The sequence below is a fragment of the Ciconia boyciana genome, chromosome 29, assembly GCF_034638445.1.
Source record: "Ciconia boyciana chromosome 29, ASM3463844v1, whole genome shotgun sequence".
NCBI classification, from domain to species: Eukaryota; Metazoa; Chordata; class Aves; order Ciconiiformes; family Ciconiidae; genus Ciconia; species Ciconia boyciana.
Genome location: NC_132962.1, coordinates 936,194 through 960,119, shown reverse-complemented (window position 1 = coordinate 960,119; position 23,926 = coordinate 936,194). Strand labels below are relative to the sequence as shown.

General features: G+C 57.6%; 1 protein-coding gene and 1 long non-coding RNA gene across 2 annotated transcripts in view; one reads left to right on the top strand and one right to left on the bottom strand.

The window, feature by feature from the left end:
• Window positions 1-12,562: 12,562 nt before the first annotated feature.
• On the bottom strand, window positions 12,563-14,269 carry LOC140644911 (uncharacterized). The gene is made up of 3 exons (XR_012039870.1): window positions 14,226-14,269; window positions 12,946-12,986; window positions 12,563-12,601 (listed from the first exon to the last, which is right to left on the bottom strand). It is a non-coding gene; the product is annotated as an uncharacterized lncRNA (long non-coding RNA).
• Window positions 14,270-17,569: 3,300 nt separating this feature from the next.
• The window catches only part of DDR1 (discoidin domain receptor tyrosine kinase 1), a 28,653-nt gene continuing 22,296 nt past the window's right edge, over window positions 17,570-23,926 (top strand). Inside the window, 2 exon segments of the mRNA XM_072847883.1 lie at window positions 17,570-17,638; window positions 20,045-20,106. The gene's annotated coding sequence lies outside the window, so the exon portion shown is untranslated.

Genomic DNA, 23,926 nt, shown 5'->3' with positions numbered 1-23,926 from the left:
AGTTTGGAGGGGGTGGGGGGGGGGGGACACGGGACGGACCCCGATGTCTTTTGGGGGTGGGGGATCCCAATGGTTTGGGGGTGGGGGACCCAAAGTTTGGGGGTGGGGGATCCCAGTGTCTGGGGTGGGGGACCCCAAAGTTTGGGGGTGGGGGACCCCAATGTCTGGGGCTGGGGGACCCCAGTGTCTAGGGGTGGGGGAACCCAATGGCTGGGAGTGGGGGACCCCAAAGTTTGAGGGTGGGGGAACCCAAAGGTTGAGGGTGGGGGACCCCAATGGCTGGGAGTGGGGGACCCCAAAGTTTGGGGGGGTGGGACCCCAAAGTTTGGGGGTGGGGACGCCAATGTCTGGGGGTGGGGGACCCCAAAGTTTGGGGGTGGGGATCCCAATGGCTGGGAGTGGGGGACCCCAAAGTTTGGGGGTGGGGGGACCCCAAAGTTTGGAAGGGGAGGGGGGGCAGGTGGAGAGCGCTGGGGACGGGGGAGGATGAGGGGATGGGGAGGGGCACCCCGATATGGGTGGGGATGGGGACGGAGAGGAGGGGTACCCCAATATGGATGAGGATGGGGAGGGCACCCCAAAACTGATGGGGATGGGGAGAAGAGCACCCCGATATGGGTGGGGATGGGGAGAGGGGCAGCCCGATATGGGTGGGGATGGGGAGAGGGGCAGCCCGATATGGAGGGGGAGGGGGACCCCTGATATGGGTGGGGAGGGGGAAGAGGGGGTACCCCAATATGGAGGGGGGAGGGGGCACCCCGATATGGGTGGGGAGGGGAGAGGGGCACCCCGATATGGATGGGAGGATACAGGGTACCCCAATATGGGTGGGGAGGGGAGAGGGGCGCCCCAGGAACGTGCCCTCCCCGGGACACCCCCGCCCCTCCCCCACCCCCCACCCCCAGGTCCCCCGAACCCCAACTCACGGGGGGGCTGCCGGGAGCCGTCGGGCCAGGTCCAGGCGCGGGGCTGGGGGCAGCGCAGCCCCACCCAAAGGGGTTCGGTTCCCCGCCACCCCCTCCAGGGAGGCCTGGGGGGGCAAGGGGGTCAGGCCGGGGGACCCCCACTGCACCCCCAAACCCTCCTGCTGACCCACAACCCGGGATGCCCCTACCACCCCCATCACGGCTACCGGAGGGGATGCCACAGCGTCAGATGCCCCAATCCCCCAAATCCCCCCAAAATGGGTATTTTTGGGGTGCTGCTGCCTGGGATGCCCCAATCCCCCCAAATCCCCCCAAATTGATATTTTTGGGGTGCTGCTGCCTGGGAGACCCAAATCCCCCCTAAAATCCTCCCTAAAATGGGTATTTTGGGGTGCTGCTGCCTGGGAGACCCAAATCCCCCCTAAAATCCTCCCTAAAATTGATATTTTTGGGGGTGCTGTTCCCTCGCATGCCCCAATCCCCCTAAATCCCCCCAAAATGGGTATTTTTGGGGTGCTGCTGCCTGGGATGCCCCAATCCCCCCCAAATCTCCCCCAAAATGGATATTTTTGGGGTGCTGCTGCCTGAGAGACCCAAATCCCCCCAAATCCTCCCCAAAATGGATATTTTTGGGGTGCTGCTGCCTGGGATGCCCCAATCCCCCAAATCCCCCAAAATGGATATTTTTGGGGTGCTGCTACCTGAGAGACCCAAATCCCCCTAAAATCCTCCCTAAAATTGATATTTTTGGGGTGCTGCTGCCTGGGATGCCCCGATCCCCCCCAAATCCTCCCTAAAATTGATATTTTTGGGGTGCTGCTGCCTGGGATGCCCCAATCCCCCAAATCTCCCCCAAAATGGATATTTTTGGGGTGCTGCTGCCTGGGATGCCCCGATCCCCCCAAATCCTCCCTAAAATTGATATTTTTGGGGTGCTGCTGCCTGGGATGCCCCAATCCCCCAAATCCTCCCCAAAATGGATATTTTTGGGGTGCTGCTGCCTGGGATGCCCCAATCCCCCCCTAAATTGATATTTTTGGGGTGCTGCTGCCTGGGATGCCCCAATCCCCCAAATCTCCCCAAAATTGATATTTTTGGGGTGCTGCTGCCTGAGAGACCCAAATCCCCCTAAAATCCTCCCTAAAATTGATATTTTTGGGGTGCTGCTGCCTGGGATGCCCCGATCCCCCCCAAATCCTCCCTAAAATTGATATTTTTGGGGTGCTGCTGCCTGGGATGCCCCAATCCCCAAATCCCCACCAAAATGGATATTTTTGGGGTGCTGCTGCCTGGGATGTCCCAATCCCCCAAATCCTCCCTAAAATTGATATTTTTGGGGTGCTGCTGCCTGGGATGCCCCAATCCCCCCCAAATTCTCCCTAAAATGGATATTTTTGGGGTGCTGCGGCCTGGGATGCCCCAATCCCCCCCAAATCCTCCCTAAAATGGATATTTTTGGGGTGCTGCTGCCTGGGATGCCCCAATCCCCCCAAATCTGATATTTTTGGGGTGCTGCTGCCTGGGAGACCCAAATCCCCTAAAATCCTCCCTAAAATGGATATTTTTGGGGTGCTGCTGCCTGGGATGCCCCAATCCCCCAAATCCCCCCCAAAATTGATATTTTTGGGGTGCTGTTCCCTCGCATGCCCCAATCCCCCCCAAATCCCCCCCAAAATGGGTATTTTTGGGGGTGCTGCTACCTGGGATGCCCCAATCCCCCCAAATTCTCCCTAAAATGGATATTTTTGGGGTGCTGCTGCCTGGGATGCCCCAATCCCCCAAATCTCCCCAAAATGGATATTTTTGGGGTGCTGCTGCCTGGGATGCCCCAATCCCCGCCAAATCCCCCCCTAAATTGATATTTTTGGGGTGCTGCTGCCTGGGATGCCCCAATCCCCCCAAATCTCCCCAAAATTGATATTTTTGGGGTGCTGCTACCTGGGATGCCCCAATCCCCCAAATCTCCCCCAAAATTGATATTTTTGGGGTGCTGCTACCTGGGATGCCCCAATCCCCCCCAAATCCCCACCAAAATGGATATTTTTGGGGTGCTGCTGCCTGGGATGCCCCAATCCCCCCCAAATCCTCCCTAAAATTGATATTTTTGGGGTGCTGCTGCCTGGGATGCCCCAATCCCCCCAAATCCTCCCTAAAATTGATATTTTTGGGGTGCTGTTCCCTCGCATGCCCCAATCCCCCAAATCCCCCCAAAATGGATATTTTTGGGGTGCTGCTACCTGGGATGCCCCAATCCCCCAAATCCCCCCAAAATGGATATTTTTGGGGTGCTGCTACCTGGGATGCCCCAATCCCCCCTAAATTGATATTTTTGGGGTGCTGCTGCCTGGGATGCCCCAATCCCCCAAATCCTCCCTAAAATTGATATTTTTGGGGTGCTGCTGCCTGGGATGCCCCAATCCCCCCCAAATCCCCACCAAAATGGATATTTTTGGGGTGCTGCTGCCTGGGATGCCCCAATCCCCCCCAAATGCTCCCTAAAATGGATATTTTTGGGGTGCTGCTGCCTGGGATGCCCCAATCCCCCCCAAATCCTCCCTAAAATTGATATTTTTGGGGGTGCTGTTCCCTCGCATGCCCCAATCCCCCAAATCCCCCCAAAATGGATATTTTTGGGGTGCTGCTGCCTGGGATGCCCCAATCCCCCAAATCCTCCCTAAAATGGATATTTTTGGGGTGCTGCTACCTGGGATGCCCCAATCCCCCAAATCCCCCAAAATGGATATTTTTGGGGTGCTGCTACCTGGGATGCCCCAATCCCCCCAAATCTCCCCCAAAATTGATATTTTTGGGGTGCTGCTGCCTGGGATGCCCCAATCCCCCAAATCTCCCCAAAATGGATATTTTTGGGGTGCTGCTACCTGGGATGCCCCGATCCCCCCAAATCCCCCCAAAATGGATATTTTTGGGGTGCTGCAAGCCTGGGATGCCCCAATCCCCCAAATCCTCCCTAAAATGGGTATTTTTGGGGTGCTGCTGCCTGGGATGCCCCAATCCCCCCAAATCCTCCCCAAAATGGGTATTTTTGGGGTGCTGCTGCCTGGGATGCCCCAATCCCCCCCAAATCCTCCCTAAAATTGATATTTTTGGGGTGCTGCTGCCTGAGAGACCCAAATCCCCCCTAAAATCCTCCCTAAAATGGATATTTTTGGGGTGCTGCTGCCTGGGATGCCCCAATCCCCCCCAAATCCTCCCTAAAATGGGTATTTTTGGGGTGCTGCTGCCTGAGAGACCCAAATCCCCCCTAAAATCCTCCCTAAAATTGATATTTTTGGGGTGCTGCTGCCTGGGATGCCCCGATCCCCCCCAAATCCTCCCTAAAATGGATATTTTTGGGGTGCTGCTGCCTGGGATGCCCCAATCCCCCCAAATCCCCCCCAAAATGGGTATTTTTGGGGGTGCTGCTGCCTGGGATGCCCCTATCCCCCCAAATCTCCCCCAAAATGGATATTTTTGGGGTGCTGCTACCTGGGATGCCCCAATCCCCCCAAATCCTCCCTAAAATTGATATTTTTGGGGTGCTGTTCCCTCGCATGCCCCAATCCCCCTAAATCCACCCCAAAATGGGTATTTTTGGGGGTGCTGCTGCCTGGGATGCCCCTATCCCCCGCAAATCCTCCCTAAAATGGATATTTTTGGGGTGCTGCTGCCTGGGATGCCCCAATCCCCATAAATCCTCCCTAAAATGGATATTTTTGGGGTGCTGCTGCCTGGGATGCCCCAATCCCCCCAAATCCCCCCAAAATGGGTATTTTTGGGGTGCTGCTGCCTGGGATGCCCCAATCCCCCCAAATCCCCCCCAAAATGGATATTTTTGGGGTGCTGCTACCTGGGATGCCCAAATCCCCCCTAAAATCCTCCCTAAAATTGATATTTTTGGGGTGCTGCTGCCTGGGATGCCCCGATCCCCCCCAAATCCTCCCTAAAATGGGTATTTTTGGGGTGCTCCTTTGGGGATGTTTCTGGGGGCGTCTCACCACGGCGGGGAGGTCGCGGGGCCCCAGCAGTCGGGCAGCGCGGGCAGCGCAGTCGCGGGCAGCGTCGTCCCAGGTGCGGGCAGCGGCCGAGAGCCGGTAGCAGGCAGCGGCCCGGGGGGTCCAGCCGGGGGGGCAGAGGCCGCAGGGAGCCTTCGGCCTCCCTCGGCCGCCATCCTCCTCCTCCTCCTCGCACAGGTCACGGCGCAGGGCGGCCGCCAGCTCGGCCGCGCTCCCGTTACAAGCGGGTACCGCCGGGACGGGGGGCCCCGTCAGCTGCCCATGAGCTGCACCAAAATCCCCTGAATTCGACCCAAAAAAGATTGGGGGCCCCTTACCCCCCCCACCCGCTGCACCAAAATCCCCTGAATTCAACCCAAAAAGCTTGGGGGCCTCTTAATCCCCCCACCCGCTGCACCAAAATCCCCTGAATTCAACCCAAGAAAGATTGGGCACCCCTTATCCCCCACCACTGCACCAAAATCCCCTGAATTCGACCCAAAAAAGATTGGGGACCCCCTACCCCCCCACCCACTGCACCAAAATCCCCTGAATTCGACCCAAAAAAGATTGGGGACCCCCTACCCCCCCACCCACTGCACCCAAATCCCCTGAATTCGACCCAAAAAAGCTTGGGGACCCCCTACCCCCCACCCGCTGCACCAAAATCCCCTGAATTCAACCCAAAAAGCTTGGGGTCCCTTAACCCCCACCTGCTGCACCAAAATCCCCTGAATTCAACCCAAGAAAGACTGGGCACCCCTTATCCCCCACCACTGCACCAAAATCCCTGAATTCGACCCAAAAAGATTGGGGACCCCTACCCCCACCCGCTGCACCAAAATCCCTGAATTCGACCCAAAAAGATTGGGCACCCCTTATCCCCCACCACTGCACCAAAATCCCCTGAATTCGACCCAAAAAAGATTGGGGACCCCCTACCCCCCACCCGCTGCACCAAAACCCCCGAATTTGACCCAAAAGCTTGGGGACCCCTTACCCCCATCCCACCCGCTGCGCCCCCTTTTTGATGTCATCACCCCATTTTTTACATCATCGCCCCGTTCTTGATGTCATCACCCCCTTTCACCCCCCCGGCTCCCCCTTTTCCTCCCCTCATCCCCCTCCCCCTTTTTGGCACCCCGCCCCCCGCGGAGCACCCTTGGGTGCCCCCCCCCCGCCGGGCACCCATGGGTGCCCCCACCCTGGGTGGGGGATGGGGCTCGGAGCAGGTGTCAAACGGCTCCGCGGGGGCGAGGGGGAAAAACCCGTGAAAACGGTGATTCAGCCCCAAACCGTCGCGGCGGAGCCACCCACGAGGTGCCCCCCTATACGAGCTGTACCCATATAGGGCCTGATCCCCTATAGATGAGCTCTCCCCCCATAGCAGCGCTCCCCCTATATAAGCTCTCCCCCCATAGCTAAGCTCCCTACCCTATAGGACCCCCCCCATAGGATGCTGCCGTAGGATCCCCACGTATAGGACTCCCCACCATAGGACCCCACCATAGGACTCCCCTATAGGACCTCCCACCATAGGACCCCAGCCCATAGGACACTCACCCATAGGACCCCCCATAGGACACCTGCCCATAGGACCCTCACCATAGGACTCCCCCCATAGGACACCCACCCATAAGACCCCCCCATAGGACTCCCACATAGAACTCCCCTATAGGACCTCCCACCATAGGACCCCCCCATAGGACACCTGCCCATAGGACCCAGCCATAGGACCTCCCACCATAGGACACCCACCCATAGGACCCCCCATAGGACTCCCACATAGAACTCCTCTATAGGACCTCCCACCATAGGACCCCCACCCATAGGACCCCGCCATAGGACCCCCACCATAGGACTCCCCCATAGGACCCCCACACAGAACTCCCCTATAGGACCCCCTGCCATAGGACCCCCGCCCACAGGACCCCCCATAGAACTCCCCTATAGGACCTCCCCCATAGGACACCCACCCATAGGACCCCTGCCATAGGACACCTGCCCATAGGACCCTCACCATAGAACTCCCCCATAGGACACCCACCCATAGGACCCCCCCATAGGACTCCCACATAGAACTCCTCTATAGGACCTCCCACCATAGGACCCCCCACCATAGGACTCCCCCATAGGACCCCCACACAGAACTCCCCTATAGGACCCCCCGCCATAGGACCCCCGCCCACAGGACCCCGCCATAGAACTCCCCTATGGGACCTCCCCCCATGGGACACCCACCCATAGGACCCCCTGCCATGGGACCCCACATAGAACCCCCCCATAGGACACCCGCCCATAGGACCCCCACACATGGGACTCCCCACCATAGGACCCCCCACCATAGGACCCCCACATAGAAACCCCCATAGGACACCTGCCTACAGGACCCAGCCATAGGACCCCCCATAGAACTCCCCTATAGGACCTCCCCCATAGGACACCCACCCATAGGATGCCCTGCCATAGGACCCCCACATAGAACCCCCCATAGGACCCCCACACATGGGACTCCCCACCATAGGACCCCCACCATAGGACCCCTGCCCATAGGACCCCTGCCCATAGGACCCCCACATAGAAACCCCCATAGGACACCTGCCTACAGGACCCCCCATAGGACACCGGCCATAGGACTCCCCTATAGGACCTCCCGCCATAGGACCCCCCCCATAGGACCTCCCACCATAGGACCTCCCACCATAGGACACCCCCCATAGGACACCTGCCATAGGCCCCCCCATAGGCCCCCCCTCTACAGAACTCCCCTATAGGACCCCCTCCCTACAGAACTCCCCTATGGGACCCTCCCCATATACAACTCCCCTATAGGACCCCTCCATAGGACCTCCCCCTATAGAACTCCCTTATAGGACACCCCCCCATAGGACCTCCCCTACAGAACTCCCCTATAGGACCCCCCTTACAGAACTCCCCCATAGCCCTCCCCTATAGAACTCCCCTATAGCCCCCCACTCACCGAGCACCCCCAGGGCGCCGCTGGCCGCCCCCAGGATCAGGCCCCCGGCCAGGGCCAGGCTGGGGGGCAGGGGCCGCCCCCGGGGACAGCGGCCTGGGGGGGGGGGACACGGGGACAGCGTGGGGACCCGGGACCCCCGGCACGCGCCGCCCTCCTCATCCTCCGCCTGCGGCCGCCATTCCCCGCCCTGCGCATCCTTCCTCCCTCTCCCATCCCTCCTCTTCCTCCCTCCCTCCTCCACCCTTCCTCATCCTCCCTCCCTCCTCCTCCCTCCTCCACCCTCCATCCCTCCTCCATCCCTCTTCTTCCTCCCTCCCTCCTCCTCCTCCCTCCTCCTCCTCCTCCCTCTTCATCCTCCATCCCTCTTCCTCCTCCATCCCTCTTCATCCTCCATCCCTCTTCATCCTCCATCCCTCTTCCTCCTCCATCCCTCTTCATCCTCCATCCCTCTTCCTCCTCCTCCATCCTTCATCCTCCATCCCTCTTCCTCCTCCCTCCTCTTCCTCCATCCCTCTTCCTCCTCCCTCCTCCTCCTCCATCCTTCATCCTCCATCCCTCTTCCTCCTCCCTCCTCCTCCTCCTCCCTCTTCATCCTCCATCCCTCCTCCTCCTCCATCCCTCTTCATCCTCCATCCCTCTTCCTCCTCCCTCCTCTTCCTCCATCCCTCTTCCTCCTCCTCCATCCTTCATCCTCCATCCCTCTTCCTCCTCCTCCTCCTCCCTCTTCATCCTCCATCCCTCTTCCTCCTCCCTCCTCTTCCTCCATCCCTCTTCCTCCTCCTCCATCCTTCATCCTCCATCCCTCTTCCTCCTCCCTCCTCTTCCTCCATCCCTCTTCCTCCTCCTCCATCCTTCATCCTCCATCCCTCCTCCCTCCTCCTCCTCCATCCCTCTTCCTCCTCCATCCCTCTTCATCCTCCATCCCTCCTCCCTCCTCCTCCTCCATCCCTCTTCCTCCTCCATCCCTCTTCATCCTCCATCCCTCCTCCCTCCTCCTCCTCCATCCCTCTTCCTCCTCCCCCCTCCTCCACCCACCCTCCTCCTCCTCCTCCCTCCCACCTCGGGCAGGGGTCCCGGCCGGTCCCCCGGCACCCTCAGGTCAGCGTAGACGACCTCCTCGGCCATGTCACCAGCGCTGCCACCGCCGTGTCCCCCCCCGCGACGTCTGTCACCCCCGTGGCCCCCTCCCCGGGCGGTGAATCACTGCGGGGGGGGAAACCACCGCAAAAACATCCGCCCCGGGGGGGGGGGGGGAGCACCCCAAAACCAGCCCTTCCCCTCCCCCCGCCCCCCGTCGTGGTCGCGGGGGTGGGAGGGGGCGGGGCCTAATTAATGGGGTTCACAGGGGGTTAATTAGCAGCTTGGTAGGGCTTAATTAGCGGGTTTAGGGAGCTTAGTTAACCGGTTGGTGGGGCTTAATTAAGGGTTTACGGAGCTTAATTAGGGGTTTACAGAGCTTAATTAGGAGTTTACAGAGCTTAATTAGGGGTTTACAGAGCTTAATTAGGGGTTTACAGAGCTTAATTGGAAGGTTTAGCGAACTTAATTAACAGGGCTAACGGAGCCTAATTAGCAGCATCACATGCCATTGGCCCCTTGGCCTTCATTAGTGACCCTCATACTTCGTTAATGAGCCCACGGCCTCGTTAGCAACCCTGGACCCTCATTAGGGACCCAGGGCCCTCATTAACGAGCCCAGGGCCTCGTTAGCAAGCCTGGAGCCTCATTAGGGACCCAGGACCCTCATTAACAAGCCCAGGCCCTAATTAGTGATCCCTGGATCCTTGGGGACACTCTTGTGGGGTGCCTGTGGTGGTCCCAGGTCCTCAAGAAGGTCCCAAAAGTCCTTGGGTGTCCCCAAGGCCACCTGGGCCTTGTCCCTGCTGGGGTGGCCCTCAAGAAGGTCCTGAGACCTTCGGGTGTCCCCAAGGCCACCTGGGCCATGTCCCTTATGGGGTGGCCCTCAAGAAGGTCCTGAGACCTTCGGGTGTCCTCAAGGCCACCTGGGCCTTGTCCCTGATGGGGTGGCCCTCAAGAAGGTCCCAAGTCTTTCGGGTGTCCCCAAGGGCACCTGGGCCATGTCCCTGATGGGGTGGTCCCAGGCCCTCAAGAAGGTCCCAAGCCCTTCGGGTGTCCTCAAGGCCACCTGGGCCATGTCCCTGATGGGGTGGCCCTCAAGGAGGTCCTGAGACCTTCAGGTGTCCTCAAGGCCACCTGGGCCTTGTCCCTGCTGGGGTGGCCCTCAAGAAGATCCCAAGGCCTTCAGGTGTCCTCAAGCCCACCTGGGCCTTGTCCCTGATGGGGTGGCCCTCAAGAAGGTCCCAAGTCTTTCGGGTGTCCCCAAGGGCACCTGGGACGTGTCCCTGATGGGGTGGTCCCAGGTCCTCAAGAAGGTCCCAAGCCCTTCGGGTGTCTCCAAGGCCACCTGGGCCTTGTCCCTGATGGGGTGGCCCTCAAGGTTTCAAGTCCTTGGAACGTCCCCAAGGCCACCTGGGCCATGTCCCTGCTGGGGTCATCCCAGGTCTTCAAGAAGGTCCCAAGTCCTTGGGGTGTCCCCAAGGCCACCTGGGCCATGTCCCTGATGGGGTGGCACTCAAGAAGGTCCCAAATCCTTTGTGTGTCCCCAAGGCCACCTGGGCCTTGTCCCTGATGGGGTGGCCCTCAAGAAGATCCCAAGACCTTCGGGTGTCCTCAAGGTCACCTGGGCCATGTCCCTGATGGGGTGGCCCTCAAGAAGGTCCCAAGTCCTTGGTGTCTCCCTAAGGCCACCTGGGCCATGTCCCTGATGGGGTGGCCCTCAAGAAGGTCCCAAGTCTTTCGGGTGTCCCCAAGGGCACCTGGGACGTGTCCCTGATGGGGTGGTCCCAGGTCCTCAAGAAGGTCCCAAGCCCTTCGGGTGTCTCCAAGGCCACCTGGGCCTTGTCCCTGATGGGGTGGCCCTCAAGGTTTCAAGTCCTTGGAATGTCCCCAAGGCCACCTGGGCCATGTCCCTGCTGGGGTCATCCCAGGTCTTCAAGAAGGTCCCAAGTCCTTGGGGTGTCCCCAAGGCCACCTGGGCCATGTCCCTGATGGGGTGGCCCTCAAGGAGGTCCCAAATCCTTTGTGTGTCCCCAAGGCCACCTGGGCCTTGTCCCTGATGGGGTGGCCCTCAAGAAGATCCCAAGACCTTCGGGTGTCCTCAAGGTCACCTGGGCCATGTCCCTGATGGGGTGGCCCTCAAGAAGTTCCCAAGTCCTTCGGGTGTCCCCAAGGCCACCTGGGCCTTGTTCCTGCTGGGGTGGCCCTCAAGAAGATCCCAAGTCCTTCAGGTGTCCCCAAGGCCACCTGGCCATGTCCCTACTGGGGTGGCCCTCAAGAAGGTTTCAAGTCCTTGGAACGTCCCCAAGGCCACCTGGGCCATGTCCCTGCTGGGGTCATCCCAGGTCTTCAAGAAGGTCCCAAGTCCTTGGGGTGTCCCCAAGGCCACCTGGGCCTTGTTCCTGCTGGGGTGGTCCTCAAGAAGGCCCCAAAGGTCCCAAGCCCTTGGGGTGTCCTCAAGACCACCTGGACCATGTCCCTTATGGGGTGGCCCTCAAGAAGTTCCCAAGTCCTTCGGGTGTCCCCAAGGCCACCTGGGCCTTGTTCCTGCTGGGGTGGCCCTCAAGAAGATCCCAAGTCCTTCAGGTGTCCCCAAGGCCACCTGGCCATGTCCCTACTGGGGTGGCCCTCAAGAAGGTTTCAAGTCCTTGGAACGTCCCCAAGGCCACCTGGGCCATGTCCCTGATGGGGTGGCACTCAAGAAGGTCCCAAATCCTTTGTGTGTCCCCAAGGCCACCTGGGCCTTGTTCCTGCTGGGGTGGTCCTCAAGAAGGCCCCAAAGGTCCCAAGCCCTTGGGGTGTCCTCAAGCCCACCTGGGCCTTGTCCCTGATGGGGTGGCCCTCAAGAAGGTCCCAAGTCTTTCGGGTGTCCCCAAGGCCACCTGGGCCATGTCCCTGATGGGGTGGTCCCAGGTCCTCAAGAAGGTCCCAAGCCCTTTGGGTGTCTCCAAGGGCACCTGGGCCTTTTCCCTGATGGGGTGACCCTCAAGGTTTCAAGTCCTTGGAACGTCCCCAAGGCCACCTGGGCCATGTCCCTGCTGGGGTCATCCCAGGTCTTCAAGAAGGTCCCAAGTCCTTGGGGTGTCCCCAAGGCCACCTGGGCCTTGTCCCTGTTGGGGTGGTCCTCAAGAAGGCCCCAAAGGTCCCAAGCCCTTGAGGTGTCCCCAAGGCCACCTGGACCATGTCCCTGATGGGGTGGCCCTCAAGAAGGTCCCAAATCCTTTGTGTGTCCCCAAGGCCACCTGGGCCTTGTCCCTGCTGGGGTGGCCCTCAAGAAGGTCCCAAGTCCTTGGGGTGTCCCCAAGGCCACCTGGGCCATGTCCCTGATGGGGTGGTCTTGGTGTCCACCGTGTCACCTCCCCAGAGTCACCCCATCCCTGGCTGGTGCCACCTCCCACCACATTGTCCCCCAACCACAGGACACCCCCAACCCCTGTCCCCAACATGGGGACACCTCCTCCTCCAAGATGTCCCCTCCAGAGGTGTCTACGTCCCCTTGTCCCCACAGCGGTGACAATGACAAAACCCTGGATGTGCTGACTCAGCACCAGGAAGAGACAAAACCACCCAGAACCATTTTGTCACCCCTTTATTGTCACCCACGGCTGTCCCTCGTCGTCACCTACCTGTGGAGGAACCAAGAGGAACCGAGTGACACCGAGGCGGGGGGGGGGGATCCCAAAATCACCCGGTTTTACCCCAAAAAAGAATCCACGTGTCGGAACGAAGCCACCGGGGACAGCCACACCCAGGTGTCCCCACGCCGGGGCCGTCCCCTTGTCCTCTGCCTCCGGTTCTTACGTAGGTGGCCACGGGTGACCGCCTACGCCTTTGTGGGAGGGATGTGACCCGTGTCCCCAACCCCTATGGTGGTGTCCCCCCCCCCCACCCTGGCTGAAGACCCAGCACAACCCTATACGAGCCCCTAAAGAATCCCTATGGGATGGGTGCTGTCCCCCCCACCCCCTACCTGTCCCAGCGTCGCTCTGGTCCGGAAGCTTCATCCAGGACCTGGAGATGGAAGGGAAGGAGGTGAGGGGGTCGGACCCTATAGGGTGAAGTCTATAGGGGATCAGTGGGGTGGTCCCTAGGTCTGGTCTGTATGGGTGGGTCTGATCCCTATAGGATGAGGTCCAGAGGGGGGCGGTGGAGTGATCCCTATAGGGCCGGGTCTATACGGGTGGGTCTGATCCCTATAGGATGAGGTTGTCCCTACAGGGCCATATACATAGAGGGGCTGTTCCCTATAGGGTCGGGTCTATAGGAGATAAGGACTTGGGTCCCTACAGGGTCAGGTACATATGGGGTGGGGGGGTCCTATAGAATCAGGTCCGTATGGTGTCAAACTGGTTTGGTTCCTATTGGATCCATCTATAGGGCGTCTGGAGGGCTGGGTCCCTATAGGGCCTGGCCCCTACAAGGGCTGTAGGGGCTGGCGTATACCGGGGGGCACCAAGGGGTGCCCCCGGCCGTAGGTCACCCCGACGCTCTGCCCTCGGCCCCGGGGCGGCACACGGGGCAGTGCCGCTTGGCGGGGGGGGAGAGGGCCCTATATGCACCCCTATAGACATCCCCTATAGCCCCCCACACCCCCCATTGCCCCAAATACACCTATACCCCCTCCGCGCACCCCTATGCCCCACCAACACAATCCTATACCCCTTGTACGTAACCCCACGTACCTGTATGTCCCCCATACCTCCCACGCCCCCTGTACTCCTCTATAGGCCCCCACATACCCCCCACACTCCCCACATATCCCTATAGACCCCCACATCCTCCTATGTACCCATGCCCCTATGTACCCCATACCACCTATACACTGCCATGCACCCCTAAATCCCCCATACACCCCTCCAGACACCCCCATATGTCCCATATACCCCCATAACCCCTCCAGACACCCCTATACCCCCATATGTCCCCATACTACCCTCCAGACATCCCCTATACCCCCGTATGTCCCACATACCCCATACAACCCTTCAGACACCCCTATACTGCCCATATGCTTCATATACCCCTCCAGACACCCCTCACATGCCCCTATATACGCCCCATATACCCACCCAGGCACCCCCATGCCCCTATAGGCACCTTCATACACCTATATACCCCTCTAAGCACCCCTATACACACCTATACAACCTCGTAGCCCCTCCAGACACTCCTGCACGCGCCCTCCAGACCCCATATCTCCCTCCAGACCCCTATATATCCCCTACATTACTCCACCCGCCCCCCCCTCACCTGCCCCTGCCGGCGCCCGTCATGGCCGCCGCCGCGCGGCCTTCTGGGAACGCCCCCACCCGCCCTGCGCGCAGCCGCAGCCTCCGATTGGCTGACGGCCGCGCGCGCCCGCGGCGATTGGCAGGAAGCAGAGGGGGGCGGAGACTGGCGGGAGGGGGCGGGGAAGGGGTGGGGCTGGTGGAAAGGGGCGGGGAAGTGGCGGCGGGGGCTGGGGGAGGGGCCTGGGGCGGGGGCGGGGCTGACGGAAGGGGCGGGGCCTGGGGTAATGAGCGTTAATAACGGGGGGGAAAATGGCGGAATAAGGGGGAGCGGCCCCAAAACTGGGGGAATTACCCCTAATAATGGGGTAATAATCGCTAATAATGGGAAATAATCCCTAATAAAGGTGGGAAATGAGGGACTAGCCCCTAATAATGGGGTAATAATCGCTAATAATGAGGAATAATGGGGGACTAGCCCCTAATAATGGGGTAATAATCGCTAATAATGAGGAATAATGGGGGACTAGCCCCTAATAATGGGGTAATAATCGCTAATAATGGAGAATAATCCCAAATAAAAGGGGGAAATGAGGGAATAGCCCCTAATAATGGGGAATAATCGCTAATAATGGGGAATAATCCCTAATAAAGGTGGGAAATGGGGGAATAGCCCCTAATAAAGGAGTAATAATCGCTAATAATGGGGGAATAGCCCCTAAATAACGGGGTAATAATCGCTAATAATGGGGAATATCCCCTAATAATGGGGTAATAATCGCTAATAATGGGGAATAATGAGGATAGACCCTAATAATGGGTTAATAATTGCTAATAATGGGGAATAATCCCAAATAAATGGGGGAGAAACCCCTAATAATGGGGTAATAATCACTAATAATGGAGAGTAGCCCCTAATAAATGGGGAAAATGGGGGAGTAATCCCTAATAATGGGGGGAGTCAGGCCTGATAGTGAAAATAACTGCTAATGGTGGGGAATAATAGGGAATAATGGGGAAATAGCTGCTAATAATGGGGAAATAGCTGCTAATAATGGGGAAATAACTGCTCATAATGGGAAATAGAGGCTAATAATGGGGAAATAATGGCTAATAATTTGGACATAACTGCTTATAATGGGGCAATAACTGTTAATAATGGGAAATAGGGGCTAATAATGGGGCAATAACGGCTAATAATGGGGCAATAACTGTTAATAATGGGGAAATAATGGCTCATAATGGGGAAATAATGGCTCATAATGGGAAAGTGATGGCTAATAATGGGGAAATAACGGCTAATAATGGGGAAATAACTGCTCATAATGGGAAATAGCCCCTAATACTGGGGAAATAACGGCTAATAATGGGGAAATAACGGCTAATAATGGGGAAATAACGGCTAATAATAGGAAATAGTGGCTAATAATGGGGAAATAACTGCTCATAATGGGAAATAACGGCTAATAATGGGGAAATAACTGCTCATAATGGGAAATAGCCCCTAATAATGAGGAAATAGCGGCTAATAACGGGGAAATCATGGCTAATAACGGGGAAAACACGGCAGACAGTTGGGAAACCACCTCTCCTTGCAGGAGAATGACTCCTCAGGCTGGAATTCGCCCCCCCCCCCCGGCCCCCTGGGCCCCCCCTCCAGCTGTTCCCCCCCAACAGCTGCTGCCCCCAATCCCAGCTGTTGGGGGCAGCAGTTGGCAGCACCACGTGGGGTCCCAGGCGGCGGGGGGGCCCCCCCCCAATATTTTTAGACCCTGAGACATGCGGTCACTGCCCAACTACGCGGGGGGGGGGGGCGGACGCTTGGGTCCCCTCCAGAAGGGGGGTGTGCCCCCAAAATATGGGGGGCGGTGACGCATCTGTCTGTCTGTCCGCCCCCCACCCACCTTGGGGTGCCCCCACCCCAGGGCGGTGCCCTGGCACCCACTGCTGGGAGCGTCCCCCCACCCCCCAGGCAGCTTCCAGGGGCCCCAAAGGGAGTTTCAGGGGGCCCCCAGAAGGGGGTTTCGAGGGGGCCCCAAAAGGGAGTTTCAGGGGGTTCTTCCAAAAAGGTGGTTTCGAGGGGCCCCAGAAAGGGAGTTTCAAGGGGTTTCCTCCAAGAAGGGGGTTTGGGGGTGCAGAAAAAGGGGGTTTCAAGGGTCCCCCAAAAGGGGGTTTCAAGGGGGCCCCAAAAATGAGCTTCGAAGGGAACCCCCAAAGGGGAGTTTTGGGGGGGGGGGGGTCAAAAAAAAAATTGGTTCAAGGGGCCCCAAAAAGGGCAATTTTCAGGATTCCTAAAAAGCAGTTTCGAGGGTCCCCAAAAAGGGAGTTTCAAGGGGTCCCCCCAAGAAAGGGGTTTGAGGGGTGCAGAAAAAGGGGGTTTCGAGGTCCCCCCCAAAAGGTGGTTTCAAGCTCTCCCCGAAAAAGGCGCTTTGGAGGGGCCCCAAAGGGGAGTTTTGGGGGACCCCAAAAGTCAGTTTTTGGGGGGATGGCAAGAAAGGAGGTTTTGAGGGGTCCCCAAAAAGGGAGTTTCAAGGGGTCCCCCCCAAGAAGGGGGTTTGGGGGTGCAGGAAAAGGGGGTTTCGAGGGTCCCCCAAAAGGGGGTTTCAAGGGGGCCCCAAAAGGGATTTCAAGGGGGACCCCCAAAAGGGAGTTTGGGGGGGGGTTCAAAAAACCGACGGTTTCAAGGGGCCCCAAAAAGGGCAATTTTCAGGATTCCTAAAAAGCAGTTTCGAGGGGTCCCCAAAAAGGGAGTTTCAAGGGGTCCCCCCCAAGAAGGGGGTTTGAGGAGTGCAGAAAAAGGGGGTTTCAAGGTCCCCCCCAAAAGGTGGTTTCAAGCACCCCAAAAAAAGCAGCTTTGAGGGGTTCCAAAAAGGGAGTTTCGAGGGCCCCCCCTTTGGAAAAAGACAGTTTTGAGGGGCCCCAAAAGTCAGTTTTGAGGGGTCCCCCCAAGAAGGGGGTTTGAGGGGTCTAGAAGAAGGCGGTTTCGAGGGTCCCCCCAAAAGTGGGTTGCGGGCGGGGGGCAAGAAAGGGAGTTTCGAGGGCTCCCCAAAAGGCATTTGGGGTCCAAAAAAGGCAGTTTCGAGGTTCCCCCTCAAAAAGGGATGTGTCTTTTTTGGGGGGGACTTTGGGGGCTTCTAGCCCCCCTTGTTGTTTGGGGGGGATTTAGGGGACCCCCCCCAAAAAAAAAAAAATACAGGTAGGTAACAAAGGGGTGCCCAGCAGAGGACCCAGGCGTCCGGGCTCCCAAGTCCCCCTGGTGCCCCCTTCCCCCCCGTGCAATGAAGGGGGACCCAGGTGTCGGGCTGCCTCCCCTCCCCCCCAGGAGGAGGGGGAGGAGAAGGAGGAGGGGAGGGGAGGGGAGGGGAGAGGACCCAGGCGTCCGGGAGGAGCCGGGAGTCCGGGGGCTGCAGCGAGGAGGAGGCGACGAGGAGCCCGGTGGGCAGAAATGGGGGCTGGGGGTGTTTTGGGGGTACCTGGGGGTATTTGGGGGTTAGGGGGCACTTGGGGGCGTTGGGGGGTGATTTGGGGGTGATTTGGGGGGCAATTGGGGCATTGGGGGATTTGGGGGTGTTGAGGGGCACTTGGGGGGTATTCAGGGGTACTTGGGGGTATTTGGGGGTATATGGGGGTTAGGGGCACTTGGGGGCGTTGGGGGGTGATCTGGGGGGCAATTGGGGCATTGGGGGATTTGGGGGTGTTGAGGGGCACTCGGGGGTATTTGGGGGCACTTGGGGGTATTTGGGGGGTATATAGGGGTTAGGGGGCACTTGGGGGTGATTTGGGAGGGATTTGGGGGGCAATTGGGGGTTGGGGGATTTGGGGGTGTTGAGGGGCACTTGGGGGTGTTTGGGGGAGTTGGGGGTGACTCGGAGGAGATTTGGGGGCACTTAGGGGGTGTTGGGGGGCACTTGGGGGATTTGGGGGCACTACGGGAGGATTTGGGGGCACTTGAGGGGACTGGGGGGCACTTGGGGGATTGGGGGCAGATTTGGGGGCATCGGGGGGCACCTGAGGGGTGTTGGGGGACAGATTTGGGGGGATTGGGGGCACTTGAGGGTGTTGGAGGATGATTTGGGGGCACTTGGGGGTTTGGGGGTATTTTGGGGTGTTGGGGGGCACTTGGGGGCAGATTTGGGGGTACCTGGGGGAACTGGGGGCCCTTGGGGTGGATTTGGGGGGTACCCGGGGGTTTTGGGGGCACTTGGGGGATCGGGGCAGATTTGGGGGGCACTTGGGGGGATTTGGGGGCACTTGGGGGTGTTGGGGGATCGGGGCAGTTGGGGGGGGATTTGGGGGCGATTTGGGGTGCCGGACCAGCACGTGATGCCCCCGGAGGCGTGAGCCCTATAGGATCTACCTATAGCACCCACAGAGCGGCGCCTCTGGGATCTATAGGTCACCCCTCGCCCCTTTACCCCCCCCGGCACCTATAGGGAGACACATGCACCCCTATAGCCCCGTATACGGCCCCTCCTAGAGCTCACTGCGGCCCTATAAGTGCCTGCCGTATAGCCCACGGTAGGCCTGTGGGCATCTATAGGTCTCTGGGGCGCCTATAGACCTACAGTGTTAAACCCTACGGCCTCTCATCTCCCCATATATACAGCGTTGAATCCTATGGCCTCTATATGTGTGGGGCGGTATAGCCGTGGGGTACCTATAGAGCACCTTACATACCCTATAACTCCCCTCTCCTCGCACCCCTATGGCCCCGTGGATGTCTACAGCACCTATATGATGCCACCCTGTGGGGCTGTATAGGTTTATGTATGAGCTATGGGAAATCTATACGCCCCTACATCCGCAGCCCTCTATATACAGGCATATATGTGCTATACGTGGTGCACGTAGGGTTACAGTGATGTAGACTGCACCATATACAATGCATACAGGTATATATGTGAACGTACATATGCACGCATGCCCCATACGTGCATACAAAACGCAGGCATATAGGAATATAATGTGTTTGTCCATATATATAGGCACATATAGACACGTGTATGGGGTATAGTTCCACATAGTTAGGTGGATCTATACATTTATATGGATATATATGGTAAACACATACGTGCATGGCTGTATATGTATGTATATGCATATATGCACGTAAATACACATGTGCACATACAGTTCTGTGGATTATATATAAATATAGGTGCATATATATAAGTGTATACGTGTATGGACACATGCATGTGAATACGCATCTATATGGGCACATATATCTAACATACATACATATATACAGACCTATGGTGCGTGCATCTCGTTAATCCACAAACATATACGCTTACAGCTAATGTATAGCGGACTGCTTAACGCATATGAGTATATACGTGTCTATATGAGCCTGTATATAGGGTGTAAGGCTCTGTAATCCGGTGGACGTATATATTTGTGTGTAGGTATACACGTAAATGTGTATGTGTATGCGTGTATGTATGTATAGGTGAATATATATGTGTGTGTGTATGTATGTAGAGGTGAATATATATGTATGCGGGTAGGCATGTATAGGTGAATATATATGTATGTGTGTATGTATGTATAGGTGAACATATATGTCTAAGTGCCTGTTACGTGTATGTGTAAGTCCACAGATGTGTATAGGGGAGTGTATATGGATGTATATATAAGCCCACATGTATATGTGGAGCTATACGGGTGCGATATAGGGGTATATATGTTTCTATATGTCCACGTATGTTCAGATGGGGGTGTATACATGTACGGCTCTGCACACGTATACGTTGCACATACGTGCACGCAGAGCTGGGCATCTATAGGGCCATCGGCGGGGAGGTCCTATAGGGCTGAGGTCTATAGGTGCTCCCATAGGTGCCACCTGCGGGACCCCAGGGAGGAATCAGGGCCCGATCCCGCCCCAGAGAGGCCCCCAGGTGCGTGTCGTGGCGTGGCGTGGCGTGTCGTGGCGTGTCATGGCGTGTCATGGCGTGTCATTGTGTGTTGGAGCATGGCGTGTCGTGTCATGGCGTGGTGTGGCATTCTGAGGCGTGTCATGGTGTGGCGTGGCGTGTCATCGTGTGTCATGGCGTGTCACAGCATGTCGAGGCGTGTCACGGCATGTCATGGCGTATCATGGCGTGTCATTGTATGTCATGGCGTGGTGTGGCGTGGTGTGTTGTGGCGTGCCATAGCATTTTGAGGCGTGTCACGGTGTGTCATGGCGTGTCAGGGCGTGTAATGGCATGTCGTTGTGTGTCATGGCATGTCATTGTGTGTTGGAGCATGGCGTGGCGTGTCATGGCGTGGTGTGGCGTGTCATTGTGTGTCGTGGCATTTTGAGGCGTGTCATGGCATGTTGTGGCATGTTGTGGCGTGTCATTGTGTGTTGTGGCGTGTCATGGCATGTTGAGGTGTGTCATGGCGTGTCATTGTGTGTCATGGCGTGTCGTGGTGTGTTGTGGCGTGCCATAGCATTTTGAGGTGTGTCATGGCGTGTCGTGTCATGGCGTGTTGAGGTGTGTCATGGCGTGTCACAGAATGTCATAGCGTGTCGGGGCGTGTCAATGCACGTTGTTGCATGTCTTGGGGTCGTATGTTATTGCATGTTGTGTGTTATTGCGTGTGAGTGCATTTAGTTACGTGTTCTTACGTGTTCTTGCGTGGTGTTGGTGTGTGTCGTGTGTCATTGCGCGTTGTTGCATGTCACTGCGTGTTGCATGTTTGGGGATCATGTCATTGCGTGTTGTTGCCTGTTGTTCCGTGTTAGCACGTGTCGTTATGTGTTGTTGCATGTTGTTACATGTTATTGTGTGTTGTTGCGTGTTCACGTGTGTTATTGCTTGTTGTGTGTCAGTGTGTTATTGCGTGTTGTTGCATGTTGTTGCATGTTAGTGTGTGTTATTGAGTGTTGTGTGCTGTTGCATGTTGTGTGTCAGTGCGTGTTGTTGCGTGTTGTTCCGTGTTAATGTGTGTCATTGTGTGTTGTTGCGTGTTGATGTCTGTTGTTGCATGTTCTCACATGTTATTGTGTGTTGTTGCGTGTCAGTGTGTGTCATTGCGTTTTGTGTGTCAGTGTGTGTGTTGTTGCATGTTGTTGCGTGTCAGTGTGTGTTGTGTGTTGTTGTGTATTGTTACATGCTATTGTGTGGTGTTGCATGTGTGTTGTGTGTTCTTGCGTGGTCTTGCATGTTAGTGTGTTATTGCGTGTTGTTGCATGTGTTGTGTGTTGTTGCATGTCAGTGTGTGTTATTGTGTGTTGTTGCATGTCATTACATGTGATTGTGTGTTGTTGCATCTTGTTGCATGTCAGTGTGTGTTATTGCGTGTCGTTGCGTGTGTTGTGTGTTGTTGCATGTCAGCGTGTGTTACTGCGTGTTGCTGCGTGTGTTGTTGTGTGTCAGCGTGTGTTATTGCGTGTTGTTGCATGTGTTGTGTGTTGTTGCATGTCAGCGTGTGTTACTGCGTGCTGTGTGTCGTTACATGTTATTGTGTGTTGTTACGTGTTAGTGTGTGTTATTGCATGTTGTGTGTCAGTGTGTTATTGTGTGTTGTTGCATGTTGTGTGTTGCGTGTTGTTGTGTGTCAGCGTGTGCTGTTGCATGTTGTTGTGTGTCCGTGTGTGTTATTGCATGTGGTTGACTGTTGTGTGTTGTTGCGTGTGTTGCGTGTTGTTGCATGTTGTGTGTTGTGTTATCGCATGGTGTTGCGCATTGTTGCGTGTCAGTGTGTGTTGTTGCGTGTCATTGTGTGTGTTGTGTGTTGTTGCCTGTCAGCGTGTGTTACCGCGTGTTGTTGCGTGTGCTGTGTGTCAGCGTGTGTTATTGCATGTCATTGTGTGTGTTGTGTATTGTGTGTCTGTGTGTTATTGCGTGTTGTTGTGCGTTGTTGCGTGTTGTTACATGTTATTGTGTGTTGCAAGTTAGTGCGTTATTGTGTGTTGTTGCGTGTTAGTGTGTGTTATTGCGTGTTGTGTGTCAGCGCGTGCTATCGCATGGTGTTGCGTGTTGCGTGTCAGCGTGTGTTACTGCGTGTTGTTGCATGTTGTGTGTCGGCGTGTGCTATCGCATGGTGTTGCGTGCTGTTGCGTGTCAGCGCGTGTCACTGCGTGTTATCGCATGGTGTTGCGTGCTGTTGCGTGTCAGCGTGTGTTATTGCGTGTCGTCGCGTGTCGTCACGTGTCGTCGCGTGTCACCCCCCCTTGCGCGCCGTTGCGTGTTGTTCCCGTTGTTGCGTGTCACCGTCCGTGACGCGTCCTGGCGTGTCCCAGTGCTCGGGTGACACCGGGACGGACCCCGGGGTCCCCTCTGGGTGCCCGGGGGGGGGTGGGGTGGGGTGGGACCCCGCCCCCGGGCCCCGCCCCCCCGGCCCCGCCCCCAGCCCCGCCCCCCAGCTGCTGTTTCCCATCAGGCTGCGGCAGCTGGGGGGGGGAGGGGCACATTCCAGCAATGCATTGTGGGAGCAGCTGCTGGGATGGGGCCCTCCCAGTGCTCCCAGTGCTCCCAGTCCCCCTCCCACTGCCCCCCCAGTCCCCATCCAAGTCCTCCTAGTGCTCCCAGTTCCCTCCCAGTCCCTATCCCAATCCTTATCCCAGTCCTCCCAGTGCTCCCAGTTCCCTCCCAGTGTCCCCAGTTCCTATCCCACTCTTCCCAGTGCTCCCAGTTCCCTCCCAGTGTCCCCAGTCCCTATCCCACTCTTCCCAGTGCTCCCAGTTCCCCTCCCAGTGCCCACAGTCCCTATCCCACTCTTCCCAGTGCTCCCAGTTCCCCTCCCAGTTCTCCCAGTTCCCTCCCATTCCCCATCCCAATCTTCCCCGTGCCCCCAGTCCCTACTCCAGTCATCCCAGTGCTCCCAGTTCCTCTCCCAGTTCCCTCCCAGTCCCCATACCAGTCCTCCCAGTGCCTCCCAGTCTCCCTCCCAGTGCCATCAATCCCCATCCCAGTCCTCCCAGTTCCCTCCCGGTCCCTACCCCAGTCCTCCCAGTGCCCCCACTCCCCATCCCAGTCCTCCCATCCTCCCAGTTCCCTCCTGGCCCCTATCCCAGTCCTCCCAGTGCCATCAATCCCCATCCCAGTCCTCCCAGTTCCCTCCCAGTCCCCATCCCAATCCTTATCCCAGTCCTCCCAGTGCTCCCAGTTCCCCTCCCAGTTCTCCCAGTCCCCTCCTAGTCCCCATCCCAGTCCTCCCAGTGCTCCCAGTTCCCCTCCCCATCCTCCCAGTTCCTTCCTGGTCCCCATCCCAGTTCTCCCAGTGCCCCCAGTCCCTATCCTGCTCCTCCCAGTGCTCCCAGTTCCCCTAACTGTGCCCACAGTCCCCATCCCAGTCCTCCCAGTTCCCTCCTGGTCCCTATCCCAGTCCTCCCAGTGCCTCCCAGTCCCCATCCCAGTCCTCCCAGTTCCCTCCTGGTCCCCATCCCAGTCCTCCCAGTGCCTCCCAGTCCCCCTCCCAGTGCCATCAATCCCCATCCCAGTCCTCCCAGTGCCTCCCAGTCCCCATCCCAGTCCTCCCCGTTCCCTCCCCGTCCCCCTCCCAGTGCCATCAATCCCCATCCCAGTCCTCCCAGTTCCCTCCCAGTCCCTATCCCTGTCCTCCCAGTGCCCACAGTCCCCATCCCAGTCCTCCCAGTTCCCTCCTGGTCCCTATCCCAGTCCTCCCAGTGCCTCCCAGTCCCCCTCCCAGTGCCATCAATCCCCATCCCAGTCCTCCCAGTTCCCTCCCAGTCCCTATCCCAGTCCTCCCAGTTCCCTCCCAGTCCCT